Genomic DNA, 25,677 nt, shown 5'->3' on the forward strand with positions numbered 1-25,677 from the left:
CTATACAAGTCGAAATGTGCCACCGCATGGTTCACTGCAGTCAGTTGCGAACAGTCACGAGAATGTAAACACACAACAAAGCGCGTTGGAAGAAGAGGTAGTAGGACCCGTTAATTTTTCGGAAATTATACAACGATTAACTCGCACCATAACGATACAAAACAGAGCATACACGAAACAACTGCATCAACAGGTATGTGAGCAGTGTGTGGGAACAGTGAAACGCAACAACAGATACATGAGCTGGATGCAAAAATAATGAAACAACTGCGTGAAATCAAATAGCGGGTAGGTCAATCGACGAAGAAGCAAAGAATCCAGAAATGTGATCGAAACTTTAATAATAGGTTACACGCAATTAAGAACAGATATAGACAAGGTCCAAGTTGACGTGCAAGCAGAGCGTGACGTCACACAGACCGAAATCAAAACATTACGTGATGACAACAAAACATTATGTGATGATACTCAAGGTAAAATTGCAGAGACAACCAAACAGGTTAATGCAATTACACGCCAAGCAGCGGGCACAGCACGACAAATAGTTGAAGATAGTGTTTCGCAAAAACGCGTCACGAAAGCGGTTCTCAAGAGGTACGAAACTCGCATCGTGAGAGTAGAAGCGAAAATGAATAATCAATTCCAAAAACTCAAAGAAGAACTGTTGCGAATTATACAAGAGCGAAATGATCGACATCCTACAAGCTCTGAATCCATAGTAACTTCCGAGTCAATAACGCCACCAGAAAGGCAAGACGTTGCACAAGGAATAAAAAAGGATTTCACGCAAATACAACTCTAGTCACAGGCGGAGACGAAATTACGCGGTGGTCGACCACCTGCGATGCCACAGCCACGTTTCTAAACTTCCGAAGAGCTGACAGCACCAAAAAAACATCGGGTAACTCAGGCATACTTTCCGGAACAAATGGTTCAAATGGCTCTGAGCACTATGGGACTTAACATCTGAGGTCATCAGTCCCCTAGACTTAGAACTACTTAAACCTAACTAAACTAAGGACATCACACACATCGATGCCCGAGGCAGGATTCGAACCTGCGACCGTAACGGTCGCGCGGTTCCACACTGAAGCGCCTAGAACCGCTTGGCCACACAGGCCGGCTTTCCGGAACAATTCGGACCACATGATGAAGCGGCAAGATTATCCAGGCAAGACACCGAGCCAACACGTGACAGGGAAATGCAAGGGCGCGAAGGTTATAATTTAAAGCATTCCGGCAGTCGCGCAGAGCCGATGGAAGAAAGTCATTGCGTTCCATTACAACGATATCATGCAAGACTAGGCGAAATTTACAATGGACAATATACAGTGTATTTACCACAACCTGAAGGACTGACACGTGAAATGACCGGGAACAGACGTGGCGAGGGCTATCGAATTTCGTACGGTACCATAACGAGGTACGACAACGATCATTTCCTGACTGCAAGGAAGTTTCAGCATTTCGTGAAGGAAACTCACTGCGACCATGAACCTACATTGATCAATTCAGAGAAGGACTACCAGAACATTGGACATTAGCACACAAACTAGACTTTATATGTGCCCTTATTCTGGAATAGTAGCAAAAACGGTGTAAAACGTAGCAGCTACATGTCGATCATAAGAAAATTTCAGAGATAAGTTTCTCTCACGCTATTGGTCGAGTGAAGCGGAAAATAGGGTGAAGTATGAGCTACTACAAAATCCACACTTCGACAATTCAGGAGAGAAGAGCCCTGAAAAATATTTCGAAGCAATGGAAAAGAGAAATCAACGTTTCGATGTAACATACAGCGAGGGAGAATTGATTAAATTGTGTGCCATGAAGCTGCCACTAAAATACCAGCAGTCATTGGTAGGGCATGGAGACAATGACGTGGAAGCCTTCAAATGAATTTTAAGAGAACTAGAATTCATATTCTCGGAATAAGAAAAAAGCGAAATCCGAGTGAAAACATGAATGAAAGACCCCGAAATGCGCAGACCGCACGCAGGATTGTCAGCTATAACGAACCGCATGATAACTCCGCGCAGAGATGTGACTATAAATTCCAACAAAGAAACGGTTATGGATACAGGACAAAAAATGGCTACAGTTATGCACCCAGGAATGGCAATAACTATTACAGGGGGAATAATGGTAATCGCAATGGGTACTGGAGGACAAACAGGCCGACAAATTACCAAGTCGAACAAAGACAAGGAAGGACCGAAAGAAGACGTAGAGATAAGGCCACCAAATCCCAATAACGTTCGAACTGGCGATAGAACGCCCAAGTCAAGGAGAAAAGCGCACCTACCCAAGCAGGCAGCCGCTACGTAATGAGGGAAATATACACCTTATCACGAGAGGTGAAAGATGAAGGAACAGAACCGCAGGGACTGAAAGAAGTCGAGATATCGCAAACAACAGGTTGGACAGAAATTAGTTCGGAGGATTTCGCAAAAAACGGACTACCGGAACAAAATGAAGCAAGCATAACGAAAGTCGAGATAAGATGTAAAGCAATTAGCATTGCAGTGTTATTTAATATTGAAAGCAGAGGGAGCCGATTCCAAGGGGGTAACGTACCGCTGAGAGAAATAAACAAAGGCAGGAAAACGACATCATGCTGGGGAGAAATTAATCGGGAGGATACCAAAGGAGAGAACTAACTACCAGAGGCAGGCTCAATGAGAGAAGATAATAGGGACGAAGTAATTATAATTGAAGAGATATTTGAGGCCGAGACCATGGAAAACGAATGCAATGCGCAGTCGACGGAAGCTGAAAATAAATTACAATTGGACACAGGTTCCAATGTGTATTATGGTGGAAGTTACGAGGTATAATATGGGCATTTAGATGCGACTATTTGGGAGTTTCTGCGAAGACATAAGATGCAGGTGTATTCGAGTTGAGGGAAGACGATGTTAAATGTGATGAAGAAGTTGTAGAAGAGAGAGAGATAGTGGTAGAAGCACATCCGACAGAATGTTTGAAATCCTCAAACGACTCAAAAATGGTTCAAATGGCTCTGAGCACTATGGGACTTAACATCTGTGGTCATCAGTCCCCTAGAACTTAGAACTACTTAAACCTAACTAACCTAAGGACATCACACACATCCATGCCCGAGGCAGGATTCGAACCTGCGACCGTAGCAGTCGCGCGGTTCCGGACTGCGCTCCTAGAACCGCTAGACCACCGCGGCCGGCCAAAGGACTCACATATGATTCAATAGAGGGTACTTTAATGTATGGAGATGAGGAAGAACACAGCAAACCGGCCTAAATACGACCAGTTGTGAAGGCCATGGTAGCGAAAATCCCAATTAATGTAGTCATAGAAAGCTACCCGCGACTTCGGTGAACTTATTAACCAATATAATGCTAATGAAGAATTACCGATCTTGAAAACGAAGAAGATTAAAGTGAAGGGTCCCATCTAAAATTATACTGCTGATGTTAATAAACAAACAACGTTAACTCTCTCGCGCCAAGGTCAAACATCGAGGCCAGTTTAGTTATCAAACAGAAATTAACGGTGAACACAATAATAGGTTTGGATCTTCTGAATGAAAGACGAGCTATGACCAACAGGGGAAAGGTAGCGTTACTTTTGAGAGCACTATACCTCTCTTTGAGCCAGGGCGTACAATGTCAAACATGAGTGGCAGAGCAAGAGTCTTACAGACCTAAGGAACGATTTTCCACCACTCAAACAAAGTGGTATAGACAGAACGCACCAAGCATAGAATGAGATAAGTGAAAGTTCAGGACTTCATCATGTAAGCCATATTAAAAGGTATGATCAATAATCACTTATAAGCATCAGTAAATAATATCAAAGAAGCCGTCAAGTATGTTTCAGACAGGTCGCGACCAGGAGTCTGAGAAAAAGAAGAGACAGAGAAACGAGAAGTGCTTTAAAATTTCATATGTAGCAACTAACATTGATATGTAGAGTTTGCCAACGTGATGATCTAATAGCATGATATATTAACATGCCACACCACAACACCCCACATAACGAACATAAGGAGTCTCATTAGCTTAAGACATCAGGAACAAATTGGAACCTGATAGAGAAACTAGAATAGTAACACAGAGAAAGGACGCCAAACAATATAAAGATTTCTTAAGAGCTGTAAATTAGGCATAAGATAGATTTAAGGCAGATTATAAGAGAAGATTCTTGTACTCGACCTCCTACAACAAACAATCTTCAACTATCCACGAGAATGTGGCAGACAACTGAAAATGTATATGCGACGTGAATGGACGAGATCAATGATTTTCCACGATGTGGCATAAGGATGGCGATTTGTGACCAAGGTAACCCTTGTACCTAACTCCGGTAGATGGATGGAGGGTGGATGAGCAGCAGAAGATCGCCGTTTAAAAAAAAAAAAAAATTAAGTATAGAGTCGCACTGTCGCCGCCAGACTGCGATATTATATTGATCTACAGAGCTAAAGGAAAATCAGTCAATCAATGATGCTGATCCACACATCCTAATCAACGATTGAAACACTAACGAATGTAAAACTTCAAAGCAATTAGTAGTCAATAATTTTCTATATCCTGCCCAGAGAAGAGACGAAGTTCATGTCTGAAGAAAGGAAGTTTCTTGGAAGAACAGAAGATGGGTGAAAATATTTCAAGATAAACCTTTCCAAATACCCATACTACTCTAAAGTAGTTGCCTTCGAAGTGCTACAAAAATATAAATACCCTCAGCAGTGTCTGGAGAAGAAAAATACACGTTTCTAAAGTCAATACTCCACGAGAGACTACGGTAAAAGGTCTACATTATTATGAGGGCCACACCAAACTACAGCAACATCCAGTTGCAAAATTCGATGGAGACCCTTGCTGCACACCCAAAGATTTGCCGACAAGCATCTCGCACAAGTCCTTCAGCTTTGTGCAAAGACAGTCGTCGTCAACCTCACGCAAGAACATTTGTAGACATCGTGAGAAAATAGTGGTCGAAATTAAGTTTAGATGAGTGTCAGACAGTGAAAAATCAGCAAAAGACACAACAGTTAACACAGGACTTCGACGTATTCATATCGATTTGATATAGTGTACATCTCTCTAGATAACCTGTGTTAGGTGTCTGAATAATAAATGTGTAACAGTCTTTTCATAATTTTTCTTTCATGAGAAAAGCAGAAGAAACCTTTTTCTAAAGAAATGTTTTATGTTAATTAGAATAAGTGTAATATTTTTAAATTTTTATTCATGCAACATTTCTTAAAAACCACATTGTCTGTTAGACGAATATTTTCTAGAAGAGTATGTGTGTATGAATATGCAGTGTCTGGAGAAGAAAAATACATGTTTCTAAAGCCAATACTCCACGAGATTCCACGGTAAAAGGTATACATTATTATGAGGGCCACACCAAACTACAGCAACATCCAGTTGCAAAATTCGATGAAGACCCTTGCTGACTCTAATATTTTTTAATTTGCATAAATCAATAACAGAAACTTTTAAAACTTTTTAAATAATTAGGATTTCCTATAGAATTATATTGATGCTTACATTAGTTGTTAGAATCAAAATTTTGATAAAATATACTGCAGAATGTAAATACAGCATTTTTGGATTAAGTGTAAAGTATTTAACTTTTTTAAGCTGATTTAAACAGTATGTGATTGAGAAAATAGTATTAAAAGTTGATTTGAGAGGCTCCTCATCTTCGAAATAAAACGTAAAATACACAGCCATTTAAATAAATAAGAAAAAGAAATTGATATCAGTATAAAAATTTATAGTATTTACTTAATGGAGATTATTAAATCAGTAACAAAGTTAACCATATTAAAGATTAAAGTACACAAACCAATAGAATTAAGCAGACTAAGGACTAGATCAAGTGGCTGACCAATATTCAATGCTTGGGCAAAAGTATAATTTTTGACTGACTCAGACAACACCTCGTCCACTGTCTAACTTCAATACAAAAATTACCACATATGTAAGGTGTCAAACAAATAACACACCTTACATTGAATTCCTAAAAGAATTCCGGTTAACTCAACATGTCACACGACCTAGTTACGTGGAAATGTATGGGCGCAGCGGACCGCTGAACAGAAAACCGTTCTAGGCACAAGTAGCAGCATGTGAACGGCACTTTTTTCGAACACATATTAATTAATAGCTCCGTTGTTTAATAATTTACAATCTTCTTAATTTTTATATAATTGCAGTTAAGATTCCTTTAGTTACTGAAAAAGTTTTAGCTTGACTGCATTTAAGGTTTCCCAGGAAGAATTTTGAGCGTGGAAGTGATAGTAGAACATGACCTCTAACTGCCTACTTAAGCTTCCTTGTAAAGATTGTTATTTACAATAAAGTCTTAAAACTCTGTAAAGCTATCTCATCAGTGTAATCGCGTCCTATAATTAGAACTTTCTACCAAAAATAAATTGATAATCTGGTTTGAATAAGGTCATTTTCGTTCCTAATTTGGTTTTTAGTAAGTAACTTGAAAACTAACAGAGATAGCTTATAGGGGTCACAGATATATGGTTTTTAGATTAAAATCAGGCTACATCTTTCTGAATCTAATTTTTAACGCCTTTAAGTTTTCGTAAAAAAGGTGATTTTTGACCAAAATATTACTGTGAACAAGTTGGCACTTATGACTGTTAACTGTGACATAAATTTGCACATTCTGAACAGATTTCAGTTTTCTAGCTTCATTATTTAGCCAATCATGAGATTTAACAATTAACATACTGAAGCATAGACTGACGACGTTTGGAAAAGATATTTTAGTTTTTATTTTCACTCTTAGATTATGGTGCAATCCATTGTATGCTATGCTCGCCTCTGTATCTCTCACAATGATGTGGCGTTTGTTTCGCCAGCTTTCATGGACCCCTGCGGTTAAAATATACCCTGCACGGCAAAATGGCACTATTCAAAACTAGCGCCTAAGGAACTGTGGGGCGCCATGGGCCATAGATGACAGCAGTGAATGACAGGAACAGTGATGTGTACGGACGAATAGATGTGCAATTGTTGAGCAACGGACCGCACATATGAACCAAAGGGGGAACCAACACCATCTCCTCTCCAACCGTTCAATGATCACTGCTGCATGTGGACCTCCGCAGCTGGCACCTGGTTCATGCATCCATACTGTCAGCTGTCCATCGGAGACGAAAGCTGGAGTTTGTACCCCAGCATCTCAGCTGAACGTCCACTGAGTGACGTCAGCAGACCATTTCAGATGAATCATGATTTATGCTCCAGCTCGGACGGATGCCTGTAGGGGTGTATGGCGCGAACCGTCTGAAAGCAAACACCCTGAGACAATCATCAGAGCGTTTTTGTGGTATTCCCTGGGTTATCTCCTCATTCCAGGAGGCACAGTGGATGACCTTACTCTCCTGGCCTCCAAACTCCCTGGTTGAAACCCAATCAAGATTCTGTGTGAGCACTTCGATCGGGCTGTTCTCATCTTGGATCGTGAACCGAAAAACGTAGCATATCTGGGTACTGTTCTGCAGCTGACAGACCCTCATGCCTGTTGGCATCTTCCAGAACCTCACTGACTCATTTCCTCCACATCTAGCAGGAGGTAGTTATTCAATTTTTCGACAGGTGGGCACATTATTCAGATTTGCAGTGTTTAATAGTCCAACATCCTGCATACAGTTTCGGAATTATGTTATTTCCATTCATAATATTGTTAACAAAAATGTAGCTCGGTATTACATGCTGATGTTTATGTGACTGTCATTTGGAGTACAGCGAATATTCTGCTCCAGTGTGTCGTCTGCAATTAATTAGGATACCTCAGTACTGTCTTATGTACATTTACCAAAATGTCAGGCCTGAAATATGATAGATCGTTACTCTTACTTTGCTAATGGTATATTATAGAATCATAATTGTCTTACATTCTGCTGTCAAGTACTGACTGGTTATTTTTTCTTTGGCTACCTTTTTTAGCTTCATGTAGTAGTTTTCATAACATGTTGTGAAGGTCTGTTATATGTGCTTATTTCGTCAGTTGGTGAGCAGGGAGGGCGGCCACTGTGTGTGTGATTTGTATGTACTTACCTTTTTGCTTTCACTTTTTCATGCCACCATGCAAACTGTAATTTCTAGCATAAACTTTGTCGCTGTGTATTAAGCACTCTCCTATTCCAGCATATGGTTTTTGTATGTTCTGAGTGGCAACTCGGTGTTGACAGCAGGCCTTGCGGTATATTCCACTCTCTTACAAACATACACACGTACATACATACACACACACACACACACACACACACACACACACATGTACACACACACTAGAGAGAAGAGAGAGAGAGAGAGAGAGAGAGAGAGTGTGAGTATGTGTGTTCGGAAATTCCCGTTACAAACTTCTAGCACTTGTGGAGGGGGATGAGTACATCATATTTTGAACAGTAATCCATGTCCATGGATGTTCCATTTCCGATCTATAACTGTTGAGGAACTGACTTAGGCGTGACGCAGTACAATTATAAGGTAACAATTCGAAAGGAAACATAACGAAACATTCATTTGTAATTTAAGCATATTTTTTGTATTAACACTTAAACATTATGTGTATGTACAGAACAGTACTGGTGCATTACAATAGCGGCTTGATGTGCTGACCATCAACGTTGTTACAGAGACTGTACACGTCTGCCCTATTGCATACCAGGACAAGCAACTCTTAGACTTTTCTAATCCATCAGCAGACGTGGACGCATCACACATCTGAATCGAAACCGTCGTATAATGGAAACGGTTCGTTTCTGGAGTTACTATTCAAAATATTATGCACTCACTCCCTTCTACAGGTCCTAGAAGTTTGTAACGAGAATTTACGAACACAATGAATGTACAGACGGAAAAAATCGCAACATCAAAAGGCAGTTGTGCGACATAAACAAACGTTGGTACGCGTGTTTCTGAACCTGAAAGATGATGTATGTTCAAATTTCACGCCAGTAGCGTAAGAGTGGAGCTAGTAGCGTCACTTTGAAGATGCAAATCCGGTTTGCTTTAAATACACGCTGCAACGGTTGTGAGGGTTAGTTACCTTTGAAATCGGACGTGATGAACTGATGTTAGTCAAGAATGCCTTTAAGGCGACAAAGAAGCCATTATCAACACCGCACTGAGTTTGAACGAGAATGGCGTAATAGGACTACGAGAACCTGGACGTTCCTTCTTGCGATATTGCAGAAAGACGTGGCACAAAGTACCCACTGTACATGCTTTTGGTATTGGTGGTCACGAGGATGTACCGTCGCAAGAAGAGCGGCTGTGGACGGCCACGTGGCGCTACCGAGAGGGAACACAACTGTGTTCGACTTCTAGCTCTGGTGCAACGTACTGCATCTGCAGCAGCAATTTGAGCAGCAACTGACACCGGAGTGAACAAACTGTTACAAATCGGTTAAATGAAGGACAACTTGAAGCCAGACGCCTTAAAACGTGCATTCCACTGACCCCACACAAACAGCACTTCAGTGGTGTCAAGCGAGAACTGATTGGAGGTCGGGGCTGAGATCTGTTGTGTTTGCTGATGAACGCTGATTCTACATCGTTGCCCTCGGCCAACTGAGCTCCTACAAACAACCTGTATGCGTGATAGAGACACTGGAGGACGTTCTCCTGGAGTTACGGCCTGGAGTGCTATTTCGTAAGACATCAGGTTCACTCTCGTGATAGCCCTCGCACCCTGACTGCAGATCTGTACGCCAGTCGGTGAATCGACCAGACGTACTCTTGGAGTTACGGCCTGGAGTGCTATTTCGTAAGACATCAGGTTCACTCGTGATAGCCCTCGCACCCTGACTGCAGATCTGTACGCCAATCGGTGAATCGACCAGTTGTGCTGTCATTCATGAAGAGGACACCAGGAAGTGTTTTCCAACAGGATAATGCTCACCGACAGACCGCTAGCTGTAACCCAGCACTCTCTATAGACTGTCGACATTTTGCCTTGGCCTGCTCGATCACCAGATTTGTATTCTATTGAGCACATATGGCACATCAGACGACAACCCCAGTATCTTCCACGAACGCCATTAACGGCCCCTGTATTGTCCGACAAAGTGCATCAGGGATGGATCTCCAACGCACAAAATGACATCCGGAACCTATACAACTCAATGCATGCTCACATTCAACATTCTGGCAATTAAACAGATTATTAATGGACTAGTGTTTTACATTTGGAATGGTTTATCTCGAGCTTATATTAACTTGTGATGTGGCAATATTAATTGCTTAAATATTCTAACTAGACAAATTTTTTCTCAAAAATTCAATACTATCACTAACTACTTTTTGGCGTTGCTTCAATGGATATACACATTCGCACGCATATTTACACAGCAGAAAATGAAATGATTAAAACAACAGAATCCCAAGATACCAACTTCAATCAGCTTACCAAAATTTCATAAGCAGGAAATCAGATTGTTGCAACTTTTGAAAGTGCACAAAGTATATCACACACACACACACACACACACACACACTTACTTACAGAAACACGGTATTATCACGCAGTAGCAGTTTACACATCCCATAGTATACTCATAGGAAAGATCAATTACATCAATATACCCACAACAGTCACACTCATGTGATTAGATACCACATCTATGAACATTAATATCCCCACCAGTAGTCAAGGAAGACTGCGTGATGATTCCACTATCACACCATAAAATATTTTCCATAGGCGCATGACAGTAAGATGTGAGACAATAGGGCATGAATCGAGACAGATACGTATTTCTCTCTCGCTGACAGCCGAAGAACATGAGGCAGTCTAACAGGCAATACTCTCCGTATGTCCATTTTTTAAGATGTAGTTGCGAGACTCAGCTGTTCGATACAGAATGTCAAATTAAGCACTTGCCAACCGTCAAATGTCCAACGTTATTTTAATTGAAACCCAGTTTCAGCGTTTTACTACGACACTTTCAGGCCCCTGACAGTCGTGTGGGAAGAATCTACTTGGGTTATGATCAAAATAGGGGCCAGCAATACTGGTATTAGTAGATACTTCCTACATTGATCCTAATACCAGTTTTGCTGGCCGCTGCTTTGATCAGAACCGATGTAGATTCTTCCTACACGTCGGTCAGGGGCCTGGAGATGGCGCAGTGAAACGTTGAGACTGGTTGCCAGATACAATAAGGATGGAAATTTGACGGCTGAAAGGTGTTTAATTTGACATCCTCTAACAGGCAATAGTGACAGCAGAAGCCGCAACAATTTTGTACAACCAATGACGTTACAGCATGTATCAGTCACCGCTAAAACCTTGAACGTTTCTTGTTTACCAACTAAAACTGATAGGAATTTGCTTTAAATTTTTTTTTGTGTATAGTCGTTTTAAATAAATTAGTTGATGTTAGAAAAAATTACAACTCGTTGCTGTAGTGTTCGGGTAAGCAAGCAAATAAACTATGTTCGTAACTCCTCAGAAAGAGTACCATTCGTTACGTTTACCTATCTAGATACATATTCTTCTTTCTTATTACTTTGTAAGTCATAGAGAAGGGCACTTTATTTGATATGTCTTAGATAGATAGCCCCACTGATGTTGTTTTATGCAACTCGTAATGTTGTATCTGGACTTCAAGACGTTTGTAATATTCACATTCTGTGACTCGCTACTCGCAGACTGTTAGACCTACAGCCAAAATGAACAGAGCGTTTTTGTAGGAAATGTAGTTAAATTTTGTATTGGGAAACGATCTCGTGAGACGTCGTATTTTTCGAGTTATTCAGGAAAAATGTGTAAAGGTGACCTGCAAATCCATCTACACCCCCACACTCATCCCTCATCACTCAGGTTTCTATTGTGTTGTTCGAGGCTCCTCCTCCTGCCTCCGACCACACGAAATACTCACGATATTCGACCTTTTTTAGTCTCTATTGACTGCGGTATTACGCCCACCATAGTGTGCTATTTTGTTAACGCTGATAATTTGATCCAATCTTAACTCTTACATTCACCGTCGTTTCTTAGTCAGAAGGCCAAACGAACCTAAAGATTTAGTTTTTCGTCTTATGCTGTTAAAACCTACAAAATTGATAGCTAAAACTTCGCCAACATCAGTTTTATAATTTTTATGTGTTCGACTAAGGCAGTGGTGTAATTAGGCAAGTCAGTGAAGGCCAAAAAAGGTCGAATGTTGGAAATAATTTGTGCAAATATTTGCACAGTGATGGGATGGAGTGTCATGAATGACGTACTAGAAATATTGAGCAGTGAGGGCTGAGTTTTGGGGTGGAATTCCGCTTGAAAGTTACTTTTGTACGTTTATCTTGAAAAACTCGAAAACTGAGGCCTCTATGGAAACGGTATCCCAGTACAAAATTTAACCACATTAAATTTCCTACAGGAGCTCCTATTCATTTTTTCTCTAGAACTAATACACTGAAGAGCCAAAGCAACTGGCACACCTGCTTAATATAGTGTGCCCATTCCCCACCCCCTCCCCCCGAGCACGCAACGCTGTGATACTGACGCCGAAATAAACTGAAGAGCCAAAGAAACTGGTAGACTTGCCTAATATCGTGTAGGGCCCAGCGAGCTCGCTAAAGTGCCACAACACGGCGTGGCATGTACTCGACTAATGTCTGAGTAGTGCCGGAGGGAACTGACACCATGATTCCTGCAGGGCTGGCCATAAATCCGTGAGAGTACGAGGAGATGGAGATCTCTTCTGAACAACACGCTGCAAAGCATCCCAGACATGCTTATGTCTGGGGAGTTTGGTGGCCAGCAGAACGGTTTAACAGCACAGTGTTCCTGGAGCCACTCTGTAGCAATTATGGGCGTGTGGGGTGAAGCATTCTCCTAGTGGAATTGCCAAAGTCAATCGCAACGCACAATGGACATGAATGGATGCAGGTGATCAGTCAGGATGCATATGTACGTGTCTCTTATCAGAGTTGTATCTACACGTATCGGGGATCCCATATCATTCCAACTCCACATGCTTCACACCATTACATACCTCCATGAGCTTGAAGAGTCCACTGCTGACATGAAGGGTCAGTGGATTCATGAGGTTGTTTCCATACCCGTACACGTCCATCCGCTTGTTACAATTTGAAACGAGACACGTCCGACCAGGTAACATGTTTCCATAGTCATCAACAATCCATTGTCGGTGTTGACGAGCCCAGGCGAGGCGTAAAACTTTGTGTCGTGCTGCCATCAACGGTACACGTTTGGCCTTCAGCTCTGAAAGCCCATATCGATGATATTTCGTGGAATGGTTCGCACGTTGACACATGTCGATGGCCGAGCACTGAAATCTGCAGCAATCTGCGGAGGAGTTGCCCTTCTGTAATGTTGAACGATTCTCTTCAGTCGTCGTTGGTCCCTTTCTTGCAGCATCTTTGTTCGGCATCAGCGATGTCGGAGATTTGATGTTTTACGGGATTCCTGCTGATTACGGTACACTCATGAAATAGTCGTACGGGAAAATCCCCACTTCATCGCTACGTTGTAGATGCTGTGTCCAATCGCTCGTGCGCCGACTATAACATAACGTTAAAACTCACTTAAATCTTGATAACCTGCTATTTTAGCAGACGTAATCGATCTATCAGTCGGTCGCCGAGCGGTTCTAGGCGCTTCAGTCCGAAACCGCGCGACTGCTATGGTCGCAGTTTCGAATCCTGCCTCGGGCATGAATGTGTGTGATGTCCTTAGGTTAGTTAGGTTTAAGTAGTTCTAAGTTTTAGGGGACATGATGGTTCAAATGGTTCAAATGGCTTTGAGCAATATGGGACTTACCTTCTGAGGTCATCAGTCCCCTAGAACTTAGAACTACTTAAACCTAACTAACCTAAGGACATCACACACATCCATGCTCGAGGCAGGATTCGAACATGTGACCGTAATGGTCGCGCGGTTTTAGATTGTAGCACCTAGAACCGCTCTGCCACTCCGGCCGGTGGAACTAATGACCTCAGATGTTAAGTCCCATAGTGCTCAGAGCCATTTGAACCATTTGATCTATCAGTTGTACCAAACATTTGTTGTCTTCTATAAGCGTTGCTGACCACAGCGCCGTATTCTGCCTGTTTGCTTACATCTACATATACAACTACATGAATGCTCTGCAAATCACATTTAAGTGCCTGGCAGAGGGTTTATCGAACCACCTTCACATTTCTCTATTATTCCAATCTCATATAGCGCGCGGAAAGAACGCACACGTATATCTTTCCGTGCGAGCTTTGATTTCCCTTATTTTATCGTGGTGATCGTTTCTCCCTTTGTAGGTCGGTGTCAACAAAATATTTTCGTTCTCGGAAGAGAAAGTAGGTCCTTGGAATTTCGTGAGAGGATACCGTTGCAACGAAAAACGACTTTCTGATGATGTCCAGCCGAAACCCTGTGTCGTTTCTGTAACACACTCTCCCATATTTCGCGATAATACAAAACGAGAGATAAAACTGCAGGTTGCATAAAGCGACATTACTAGAAGCAACTGAATCTCCCTGTTTGTTGATGTTCTAATGGGAGGTCACCCTATCATTTCCAACACATGAGAACATTATTTTTGTAGGGCTGGTTCACAAATTTAGTGCGTACTGAAGGAGCACTGACTTTATCGAGCGTGAAGCGATAAGTGAGGATTGCCGTTTCGAGCGAGGTGCCAGCGACTTGGACAATAGGCCGTGCCACTGTAGCCGGCGCCAGCTATCGGAATGCTCCTGCGCGCCAACTTCTGCTCCATTTGCGCCTGTGGGGTCCGGTTCGCCAGAGCTGACGCGCTGCATTATTTCTTCCCGTATCGACCGGAATGGGACAATAATTCGCAATTTGCAGCCCACACACAAAATGGAAACTGAATTTTAAATGGCTTGTCAGCCTTTCGGTCTCCCGGTAGTTATTGACAAATCGGTGACGCATAGCGGTATCGATATACCGCGTCGCGATTGCAAAGGGCTTGACACGCACCCCATCGCTCATTAACTTGGTCCAGAGCGAGGACTACAAAGCCGACGTAAGCGCTCTGTTGCCGAGAGGGACCTGGATATAGCGGCTGTAATTGCATAGCGTACGGCGTGTAATCTTTAAAGAACTTTGAGTTTAGGGCAATGAAACCAGCAAATTAACTGCTTTTAACATGCCGCTCGCATACAATTAGCGGGAGCAGCTCACTTTGATATTAGTTTGAACTCTGAGCTCCGCCAGCGACAGAGTATCAGAGGTCACCGTATGGTCAGTTACTGTCGCTTTGCGTTATTAACAGGCGGGAACGTTCTTAAAACGATTTGTGCGAAAACAATACATGCTGTAGTTCACAGCAACGTAACTTCTGAAAATTATGAATGCAAATTATAGGTGTAGTCACATACATGTGGAAGCTTCGCACGTCTTGACTACTATGTGATAGTAATATAGTTTGGAATAACAGAAGAAGTTACCAACGTGCGTTAATCCGGTCTACATCTACATCTATACTGATACTCCGCAAGCTGGTTTTCACTACTTGTCATTCCCCCCCCCCCCCCCCCCTTCCACTCGCAAACAAAGCGAGGGAAAAACGACTGTCTATATGACTCTGTATGAGCCCTACTTTCTCGTATCTTACCTTCGTTATCCTTATCCTTACTCGGTAGTAGAATTTGTAGACAGTTACCAAAAAACGCCGGTTCTCTAAATTTTCTCAGTAGTGTTTCTCGAATGGAACATCGGCCTTCCTCCAGGGGCTCCCATTTGAGTTCCCGAAGCATCTCCGTAAGGCTTACGTGTTTTTCGAACCTACCGGTAACAAATCTAGTAGCCCGTCTCTGAATTGCTTCGATGTCTTACTTCAATCTGACCTGGTACGGATCCCAAATACACGAGCAGTACTCAAGAATATGTCGCACCAGCGTCCTATATGTCATCTCCTTTACAGGTGAACCACTCTTTCCTAAAATTCTCCCAATAAATCGAAGTCGGCCATTTGCCTTCCCTGCCACAGTTTTCACATGCTCGTCCCACCTCATATCGCTTTGCAACGTTACGCCCAGCCCAGATACTTAAACGAATTGACCGTGTGAAGCAGGGCGCTAGTCTTTTTTTTGGTCTACTGACTGGTTTGATGCGGCCCGCCACGAATTCCTTTCCTGTGCTAACCTCTTCATCTCAGAGTAGCACTTGCAACCTATGTCCTCAATTATTTGCTTGACGTATTCCAATCTCTCTGTCTTCCTCTACAGTTTTTGCCCTCTACAGCTCCCTCTAGTACCATGGAAGTCATCCCCTCATGTCTTAGCACATGTCCTACCATCCTGTCCCTTCTCCTTATCAGTGTTTTCCACATATTCCTTTCCTCTCCGATTCTGCGTAGAACCTCCTCATTCCTTACCTTATCAGTCCACCTAATTTTCAACATTCGTCTATAACACCACATCTCAAATGCTTCGATTCTCTTCTGTTCCGGTTTTCCCACAGTCCATGTTTCACTACCATACAATGCTGTACTCCAGACGTACATCCTCAGAAATTTCTTCCTCAAATTAAGGCCGGTATTTGATATTAGTAGACTTCTCTTGGCCCGAAATGCCTTTTTTGCCGTAGCGAGTCTGCTTTTGATGTCCTCCTTGCTCCGTCCGTCATTGGTTATTTTACTGCCTAGGTAGCAGAATTCCTTAACTTCATTGACTTCGTGACCATCAATCCTGATGCTAGTAATACTGCATCCGAATGTTACAGGTTTGTTCTTCCTACTCATCAGCACTAACTTACATTTTTCTACATTTAGGACTAGCTGCCATTCATCACATCAACCGAAAATTTTGTCTAATTCGTCTTGTATCTTCCTACAGTCATTCAACTTGGACGACTGTCCACTCTGTCCACCAAATAATTTATGTATGTAGAGAACAGCAGCGATCCTATCACACTTCCCTGGGGCACTCCTTACGATAACCCTGTCCCTGATGAACGCTCGCTGTCGAGGACAACATACTGGGTTCTATTATTTAACAAGTCTTGGGGCCACTCACATATCTGTGAACTTATTCCATATATTCGTACCTTCGTTTACAACCTGCCGTGGGTCAGCGTGTCAAATGATTTCCGGGAATCTAGAACTATAGTGTCTACCTGTTGCCCCTCGTCCGTAGTTCTCAGTATATCATTTGAGAAAAGCGATAGCTGAGTTTCACACGAGCATGAAACCAGACACTGTGAAATATATGACCGTGGCATTTAGCTGTATGCACTTCATTATGGGCACTTGCAAATAATGCGATAGGCATAACCTACTGAAGAATGGCATCGAGTGCCCGAAACCGGTAAAGAAATTAAATGTCCTTTATGCCACTGGTTGCTTATTTGTTATTCCATTATTTCCGTGATTCTATTTTTGAGGTCATACACAATCATCAACTTTGGAGGGTGAATCAAATGTAAACCTTAAATTTGTAATGTTGTTGTTGTGGTCTTCAGTCCTAAGACTGGTTTGATGCAGCTCTCCATGCTACTCTATCCTGTGCAAGCTTCTTCATCTCCCAGTACCTACTGCAATCTACATCCTTATGAATCTGCTTAGTGTATTCATCTCTTGGTCTCCCTCTACGATTTTTACCCTCCATGCTGCCCTCCAATACTAAATTTGTGATCCCTTGATGCCTCAGAACATGTCCTACCAACCGATCCCGTCTTCTGGTCAAGTTGAGCCACAAACTTCTCTTCTCCCCAATCCTGTTCAATACTTCCTCATTAGTTATGTGATCTACCCATCTAATCTTCAGCATTCTTCTGTAGCACCACATTTCGAATGCTTCTATTCTCTTCTTGTCCAAACTATTTATCGTCCATGTTTCGCTTCCATACATGGCTACACTCCATACAAATACTTTCAGAAATGACTTCCTGACACTTAAATCTATACTCGATGTTAACAAATGTCTCTTTTTCAGAAAAGCTTTCCTTGCCATTGCCAGTCTACATTTTATATCCTCTCTACTTCGACCATCATCAGTTATTTTGCTCCCCAAATAGCAAAACTCCTTTACTACTTCAAGTGTTTCATTTCCTAATCTAATTCCCTCAGCATCACCCGACTTAATTCGACTACATTCCATTATCCTCGTTTTGCTTTTGTTGATGTTCATCTTGTATCCTCCTTTCAAGACACTGTCCATTCCATTCAAATGCTCTTCCAAGTCCTTTGCTGTCTCTGACAGAATTACAATGTCATCGGCGAACCTCAAAATTTTTATTTCTTCTCCATGGATTTTAATACCTACTCCGAATTTTTCTTTTGTTTCCTTTACTGCTTGCTCAATATACAGATTGAACAACATCGGGGAGAGGCTACAACCCTGTCTTACTCCCTTCCCAACCACTGCTTCCCTTTCATGTCCCACGACTCTTATAACTGCCATCTGGTTTCTGTACAAATTGTAAATAGCCTTTCGCTCCCTGTATTGTAATAACAAATAGAAATTTCGCTTCGTTAGCCTGCAAGTTGGTAAGCGTGTTATAAACCGTGCAGAATGCCCTGTAAGTGGCAGCATAGTGCAGATGCACACATACCGTCGCAGTATCAGTATAAAGATGGCCTTCCCATTTGAGACTTGCGCCAGGGAAGAACAGCGTTCTGTTATTCGGTTTTTGCGTAGCGAAGGTGTGAAACCTACTGAAATTCATCGACGAATGAAGGTTCGGTACGGTGATGCATGTTTGTCACAGTAGCAAGTCTACGAATGGAGTAGGAAGTACGCAAATGGTGTGACTTCAGTGGAAGATGCTCCTCGTTCAGGTCAGGCACAACGAGTTGTGTCTCCACAAAACATTGCAGCAGTTGAAACCATAGTGAAGGAAAACCGCCGAGTGACACTGAATGACATTGCAGCATGCTTACAGATTAGTCATGGGTCAGCTCACCACAATGTGCATGATGTGCTCCAGTTTCACAAAGTGTCTGCAAAATGGCTGCCACGGCAGCTGACTACTGAAATGAGAGAACGACATGTTGATTTTTGTGAAGCATTTCTTCGGCGCTTTGAACGAGAATGTGATGGCTTCCTTAGAGAATAGTTAGTGGGGACGAAACCTGGGTTCACTTCCACCAACCGGAAACGAAGAGATCGAGCAAGGAATGGCCCCACTACTCATCACCAAAACCAAAGAAGTTTCGAACGGAACCATCAGCAGGGAGCCGGCCGCGGTGGTCTCGCGGTTCTAGGCGCGCAGTCCGGAACCGTGGGACTGCTACGGGCGCAGGTTCGAATCCTGCCTCGGGCATGGATGTGTGTGATGTCCTTAGGTTAGTTAGGTTTAAGTAGTTCTAAGTTCTAGGGGACTGATGACCACAGCAGTTGAGTCCCATAGTGCTCAAAGCCATTTGAGCCATCAGCAGGGAAGGTTATGCTGACTCTCTTTTGAGACGAAAAAGGCGTCATTTTGGAGCATTACATGCCAAGAGGGACCACTGTCACCGGTGCATCATACACAGATCTCCTAAAAAATCATCTGCGGCCTGCAATCAAATCAAAGCGACGTGGATTGCTGTCAGCAGGTGTCCTTTTGCAACATGACAGTGCAAGGCCCCACACTGCCCGTACAACAGTTGCAACAATCACAGATCTGCATTTTGAGTGACTTCCTCATCGACCATACTCACCAGACCTTGCCCCAAGTGATTTCCATATGTCTGGACCACTCAAAGTCGCAATGTGAGGAAAGAAGCTCCGTTCTGAAGAAGAGGTACGCATGAGTGGTTGTGCGGACTACCAAAAGAATTTTTTTGTAAAGGAATTTATGCACTTTGTATGCGCTGGAGAACTTGCATTGAGCGTGGGGGAGATTATGTTGAAAAGTGATACAGCTTTGTACCACTTCTGCACAATTAATAATATTTAAAAAAATATTTAAGGTTTTTATTTGACTCACCCTCGTACATTACTGTTATGAGTAGCTCCTCAACAGGAGAAACAGCAAGTCGAAAATTTGTGTTCTGTTTTGTCAGAACAGTTGCTCCAACGAGCATAAACTGTGAGTACTAATTCTGTATAGTTGATGGCATTCATGTTTCTGTTCAGAGACCTCACGAGAAACCGTAGCCAAACTATGTACTTGTGCGGGTCCACACAATACTTCCTTGTTTCCTTCAGCTTTTTTAGCTTTAATGTGTGATAAGTCTAGTTACGTACTCTTCAGAAGAGCTCATGACTGCAGCTAAAACTGAAACAGAAACGTTATTCATGCTGTCACGTTGCTTTTCGTATCGCGAGTCGCGTCACAGATGGTCTCGCATATTTTATCTTCCCAACTGGAACACGAGTAGGCATAGCGTCCCACAGCTATTACTGCAATGTTTTTTCTTCGGCCATCAGTCTTCTGACTGGTTTAATGCGGCCCGCCACGAATTCCTCTCCTGTGCTAACCTCTTCATCTCAGAGTAGCATCCGGCCGCGGTGGCCGAGCGGTTCTAGGCACTTCAGTCCCGAACCGCACAACTGCTACGGTCGCAGGTTCGAATCCTGCCTCGGGCATGGATGTGTGTGATGTCCTTAGGTTAGTTAGGTTTAACTAGTTGTAAATTCTAGGAAACTGATGACCTCAGATGTTAAGTCCCATAGTGCTCAGAGCCATTTCAACCATTTTTTTCTGAGTAGCACTTGCGACTAACGTCCTTTTCTTGATGTATTCCAATCTCTATCTTACTCTACAGTTTTTGCCCTGTACAGCTCCCTCTAGTACCTTGGAAGTCATTCCCTCATGTCTTAACAGATGTCCTACCATCCTGTCCCTTCTCCTTATCAGTGTTTTCCACATATTCCCTTCCGCTGCGATTCAGCGTAGAACGTCCTCATTCCTGACCTACTAAGTCCATCTAATATTCAGCTTTCGTCTGCATCACCACATCTCAGATGCTTAGGTTCTCTTCTGTTCCGGTTTTCCCACAGTCCATGTTTCACTATCATACGATGCTGTACTCAAGATGCACAGAAATGTCTTCCTCAAATTAAGGCCGATATTTGATATTAGTAGTGTAGTGTTGGCAGAAGAGCCAACACCGTGTTACTAGAGGAGGCCGAAATGCACGTGTTTTAGCTCACGCAGGCTGGCGTGAGGAGGGAAGGACTATACTGACTTGAGGTCTGGAACATGACAAGGAATTAGAATTCAGAAAGCGGACGTAATTAGTTTGATACTTAACTTTAATCCATTAATGACGGTACATGAGTCACAATATTATCTGTTCAGAAGACATAGTAACTGAATATGGCGCCTTGCTAGGTCGTAGCAAATGACGTAGCTGAAGGCTATGCTAAACTGTCGTCTCTGCAAATGAGAGCGTCTGTAGTCAGTGAACCATCGCTGTCAAAGTCGGCTGTACAATAGGGGCGAGTGCTAGGGAGTCTCTCTAGCCTAGACCTGCCGTGTGGCGGCGCTCGGTCTGCAATCACTGATAGTGGTGACACGCGGGTCCGACGTATACTAACGGACCGCGGCCGATTTAAAGGCTACCACCTAGCAAGTGTGGTGTCTGGCGGTGACACCACAAGTAGAGTTCTCCTGGGCAGGAATGCCTTTTTGGCCATAGCTAGTCTCCTTTTGATGTTCTCCTCGCTCCATCCGTCATTGAGTATTTCCCTGTCTAGCAGTATTCCTTACCTTCATCTACTTCGTAACTATCAATCCTGATGTTAAGTTCATCTCAGTTCTCATTTCTACTACTTCCCATTACTTTAATCTTTCTTCGATTTACTCTCAATCTACACTCTGTACTCATTAGACTATTCACTCCGTTCAACAAATCATGTAATACATCTTCACTTTCACTGAGGATAGCAATTTCATCAGCGAATCATATCATTGATATCCTTTTTCACACTGAATTTTAATTCCACTCCTGAAACTTTCTTTCAGTTTCGTCATTGCTACTCCGATGTACAGATTGACAGTAGGGGCGAAAGGCTACATCCTCTTCTTACACCCTTTCTAATACGAGCACTTCGTTCTTGGTCGTCCATTCTTATTATTTCCTCTAGGTTTTTGTACATATTGTACATGGCCCGCCTCTCCCTACAGCTAACCCCTACTTTATTCAGAATTTCGAAGATCTTGCGCAATTTTATACTGTCCAACGCCTTTTCCAGGTCGTCAAACCATATGAACGTGCCTTGATTTTTCTTTAGTCTTGCTTCCATTATTAACCTCAACGTCAGAACTGCTTCTCGCGTGCCTCTACTTTTCCTAAAGCCAAACTGACTGTCATCTAGCGCATTATCAATTTTCTTTTCGATTCTTCTGTGTATTATTCTTGTAAGCAACTTGGATGCATGAATGGTTCAGCTGATTGTGCGATAATTCTCCCACTTGTCAGCTCTTGCCATCTTCGTAATTGTGTGGATGATGCTTTTCCGAAAGTCAGATGGTATGTCGCCAGACTCATATATTCTTCACAACAATGTGAATAGTCGTTTTGTTGACACTTCCCCCAATAATATTAGAAATTCTGATGGAATGTTATCTATCCCTCCTGCCTTATTTGACCCTAAGTCCTCCAAAGATCTTTTAAATTTGATTCTAATAATGGATCCCCTATCTCTTCCAAATCGACTCCTGTTTCTTCTTCTATCACATCAGACAAATCTTCACCCTCATAGAGGCTTTCAATGTGTTCTTTCCACCTATCTGCTCTCTCCTCTGCATTTAACAGTGAAATTACCGTTCCACTCTTAATGTTACCACCCATTCTTTTAATGTTGTCGAAGATTGTTTTGACTTTACTGTACGCTGAGCCTGTCGTTCCGACAATCATATCTTTTCCAATGTCTTCACATTTTTCCTGCTGCCGTTTCGTCTTAGCTTACCTTCACTTCTTATTTATATAATTCCTCAGTGACTTGTATTTCTGTATTCCTGAGTTTCCCGCAACAATTTTGTACTTCCTCCGTTCGTCAATCAACTGAAGTATTTCTTCTGTTACCCATGGTTTCTTCGCAGTTACCTTCTTTGTACCTACGTGTTCCTTCCCAACTACTGTGATGGACCTTCTTAGAGATGTCCATTCCGTGATGACTGGATGTTGTGTGCTGTCCTTAGGTTAGTTAGGTTTAAATAGTTCTAAGTTCTAGGGGACTGATGATCATAGATGGTAAGTCCCATAGTGATCAGAGCCATTTAGATGTCTTCAACTGTACTGTCTACTGAGCTATTCCTTATTGTGTACCTATAGCATTAGAGAACTTCAAGCGTATCTCGTCATTCCTTAGTACTTCCGCATCCCACTTGTTTCCGTATGGATTCTTCCTGACTAATGTCTTAAACTTCAGCCTACTCTTCATCACTACTATATTCTCATCTATGTTTGTATCTGCTTCTTGGCACACCTTACAATCCAGTATCTGATTTCGGAATCTCTGTCTGGTCATGATGTTATCTGACTGAAATCTTGCTGCATCACTCGGCCTTTTCCAAGTATACCTCCTCCTCTTGTGATTCTTGAACATTCGCTATTACTAGCCGAAACTTGTTATAGAACTCAATTAGTCTTTCTCCTCTTTCATTCCTTGTCCCAAGCCCGTATTCTACTGTAACCTTTTCTCCTATTCCTTCCCCTATAACAGTATTCCAGCCCCCCATGAATATTAGATTTTCGTCCCTCTTTGCATACTGTATTACACTTTCAATATCCTCATACACTTTCTCTATCTCTTCATCTCCAGCTTGTGGACCCGAACTATCGTTGTCAGTGTTGGTTTGCAGTCGATTCTGAAATGAACAACTCTGTTGAGCTGGTGCGCTGCTGGTGCCAGTCGCCATCGATTTTAGTCACCACCGTTGTTGGTCGATTTTCGTTGCCTGTTTGTCTTCTCTGCATCTTTCGCGGATGGCTATTTAACTGCGGAGTTTGCGTTCGGGTATCAGCTGTGTGAGTGACAGTGACGCGTGGCGCTGGCGAGTGGCCGAGTTGGTACGACGGAGGAGCGTAGGCAGCTGCTGCGACGTTTCTAGCCGTTTGAATGCGGATCCGCTGCCGACGGTGACTGGGATTTCCTTCAGATTCGAAGGACAAATTTTCCTTCGCATCTGCACAGGTTACTCAAAGTGAATGAACTGGAGTCTTCGAATTGTTCCTTGTTTTGTTCTGTTATTGTTAATTGAATACCCGAGTGCACTGAAAACTATCTTCATTGTTCTGTTACTAGTCACTGTATTTGGTTGGGCCGCCTGATATGTTGACTGTATTTAAGGCTACAAACTTCAAATACACATGAAGCGGTGCTTTATGCGTAGCTAGAGGTTATGCCAAGTAGTACGTAAGTCTGTGCCTGACGTTCAAGAGCAGGCCGAAATATTTTTCCCTATTTCCTTTTTCTATATTATTAATTTATTTGTTTGTTCTAGGGAACTGTCTAATCAAATTTTTAGAGCCGTTACTGGTCGTTCTGCTTGGGTTCATTTGTGCCGTGTATAATTAAAGGTTAATTCATAACTAGTTGGGCAGATATGCTTTGTGTATCTGATGCGCCAGAATGTTGTCTGCCGCTGATTGTGTTTCAGATAACTGGTAGCGGTCGACGCGAGTAAACAACGATCGGGGTATCACGGTGGAAGAGGGAAATTTAAGGACCTGGATCGGTGTCTATGGTTACGTTGATATTGTCCTGCATTTCCATCTTTCCGGTGAAGCGTTGTGGTTTCCTAGAAGCTTTATTGTGGCTCAAAGGTGAGTATAGTTCTACATTACCTTCCGGCCCGTGAATCTCCTGTATCTGGTAGAACCTTTCGGTCTGCTCGCGTCCATCACTAATTTTCAACGTATGATTGAAACGGCTCCATTTTAAGACTGTTTAATATGCTATTATAATATTCTGGGGATGAACTGTATGTGAACCTCGTACCTGTAAGTAATAGTATAGACAAGCTTAGTTGAGTGTATTAATCTGATAATACTTTTAATTTGTTACAATTGCTTAAGATCAGTCCATGGAAAATGTTTCAGTTGTAGGAAGCAGTTTTAGAACTTGATATGAGTTGAGTGAAAGCCGGTTTCTGTGTAAGTCATGAAGCATTCAGTTATGTCAGTTGACTAATGGCGGTTTTATGAACATTGTTTAATTAGTGAAAATTGGTTGAGTAAATTTTGTAAGATCTGTGTCTATCGCACTTAAATGCATTAATGTTTTGATCTGAGTCCCGCTGTTGGTTCTGTAGGACAGGTGCATTTCTTTTTATAATTTCTGTTACTGTTGGTTTGATTAACAGCATGTGTTTGTAATTCCGCTGTGTCGAAAGGAATAACTTGTCACTGAACTGTTCACAGTAATGCACTCTCTGCCCAACCCTCCTATTCCAAATGAATCCTTCTCCTCGTTTACCATTTTCTGCTGCTGTTGATATTACCCTATAAGCATGTGACCAGAAACCCTTGTCTTTTTTCGACTTCACTTCACTGACCTCCATATACCTAGATTGGGCCTTTGCATTTCCATTTTCAGATTTTCTAGTTTCCCTACCACGTTCAAGCTTCTGACATTCCACGCCCAAACTCGTAGAATGTTATCCTTCCGTTGATTATTCAATCTTTTTCTCATGGAAACCTAGCCCTCGGCAGTCCCCTCCCGGAGATCCGAATGGGGGATCTTTTGTCAATGGAGAGATCATCACGACACTTTTTCAATTACAGGCCACATGTCCTGT

This window comes from Schistocerca serialis, chromosome 9, assembly GCF_023864345.2.
Source record: "Schistocerca serialis cubense isolate TAMUIC-IGC-003099 chromosome 9, iqSchSeri2.2, whole genome shotgun sequence".
Lineage (NCBI taxonomy): Eukaryota > Metazoa > Arthropoda > Insecta > Orthoptera > Acrididae > Schistocerca > Schistocerca serialis.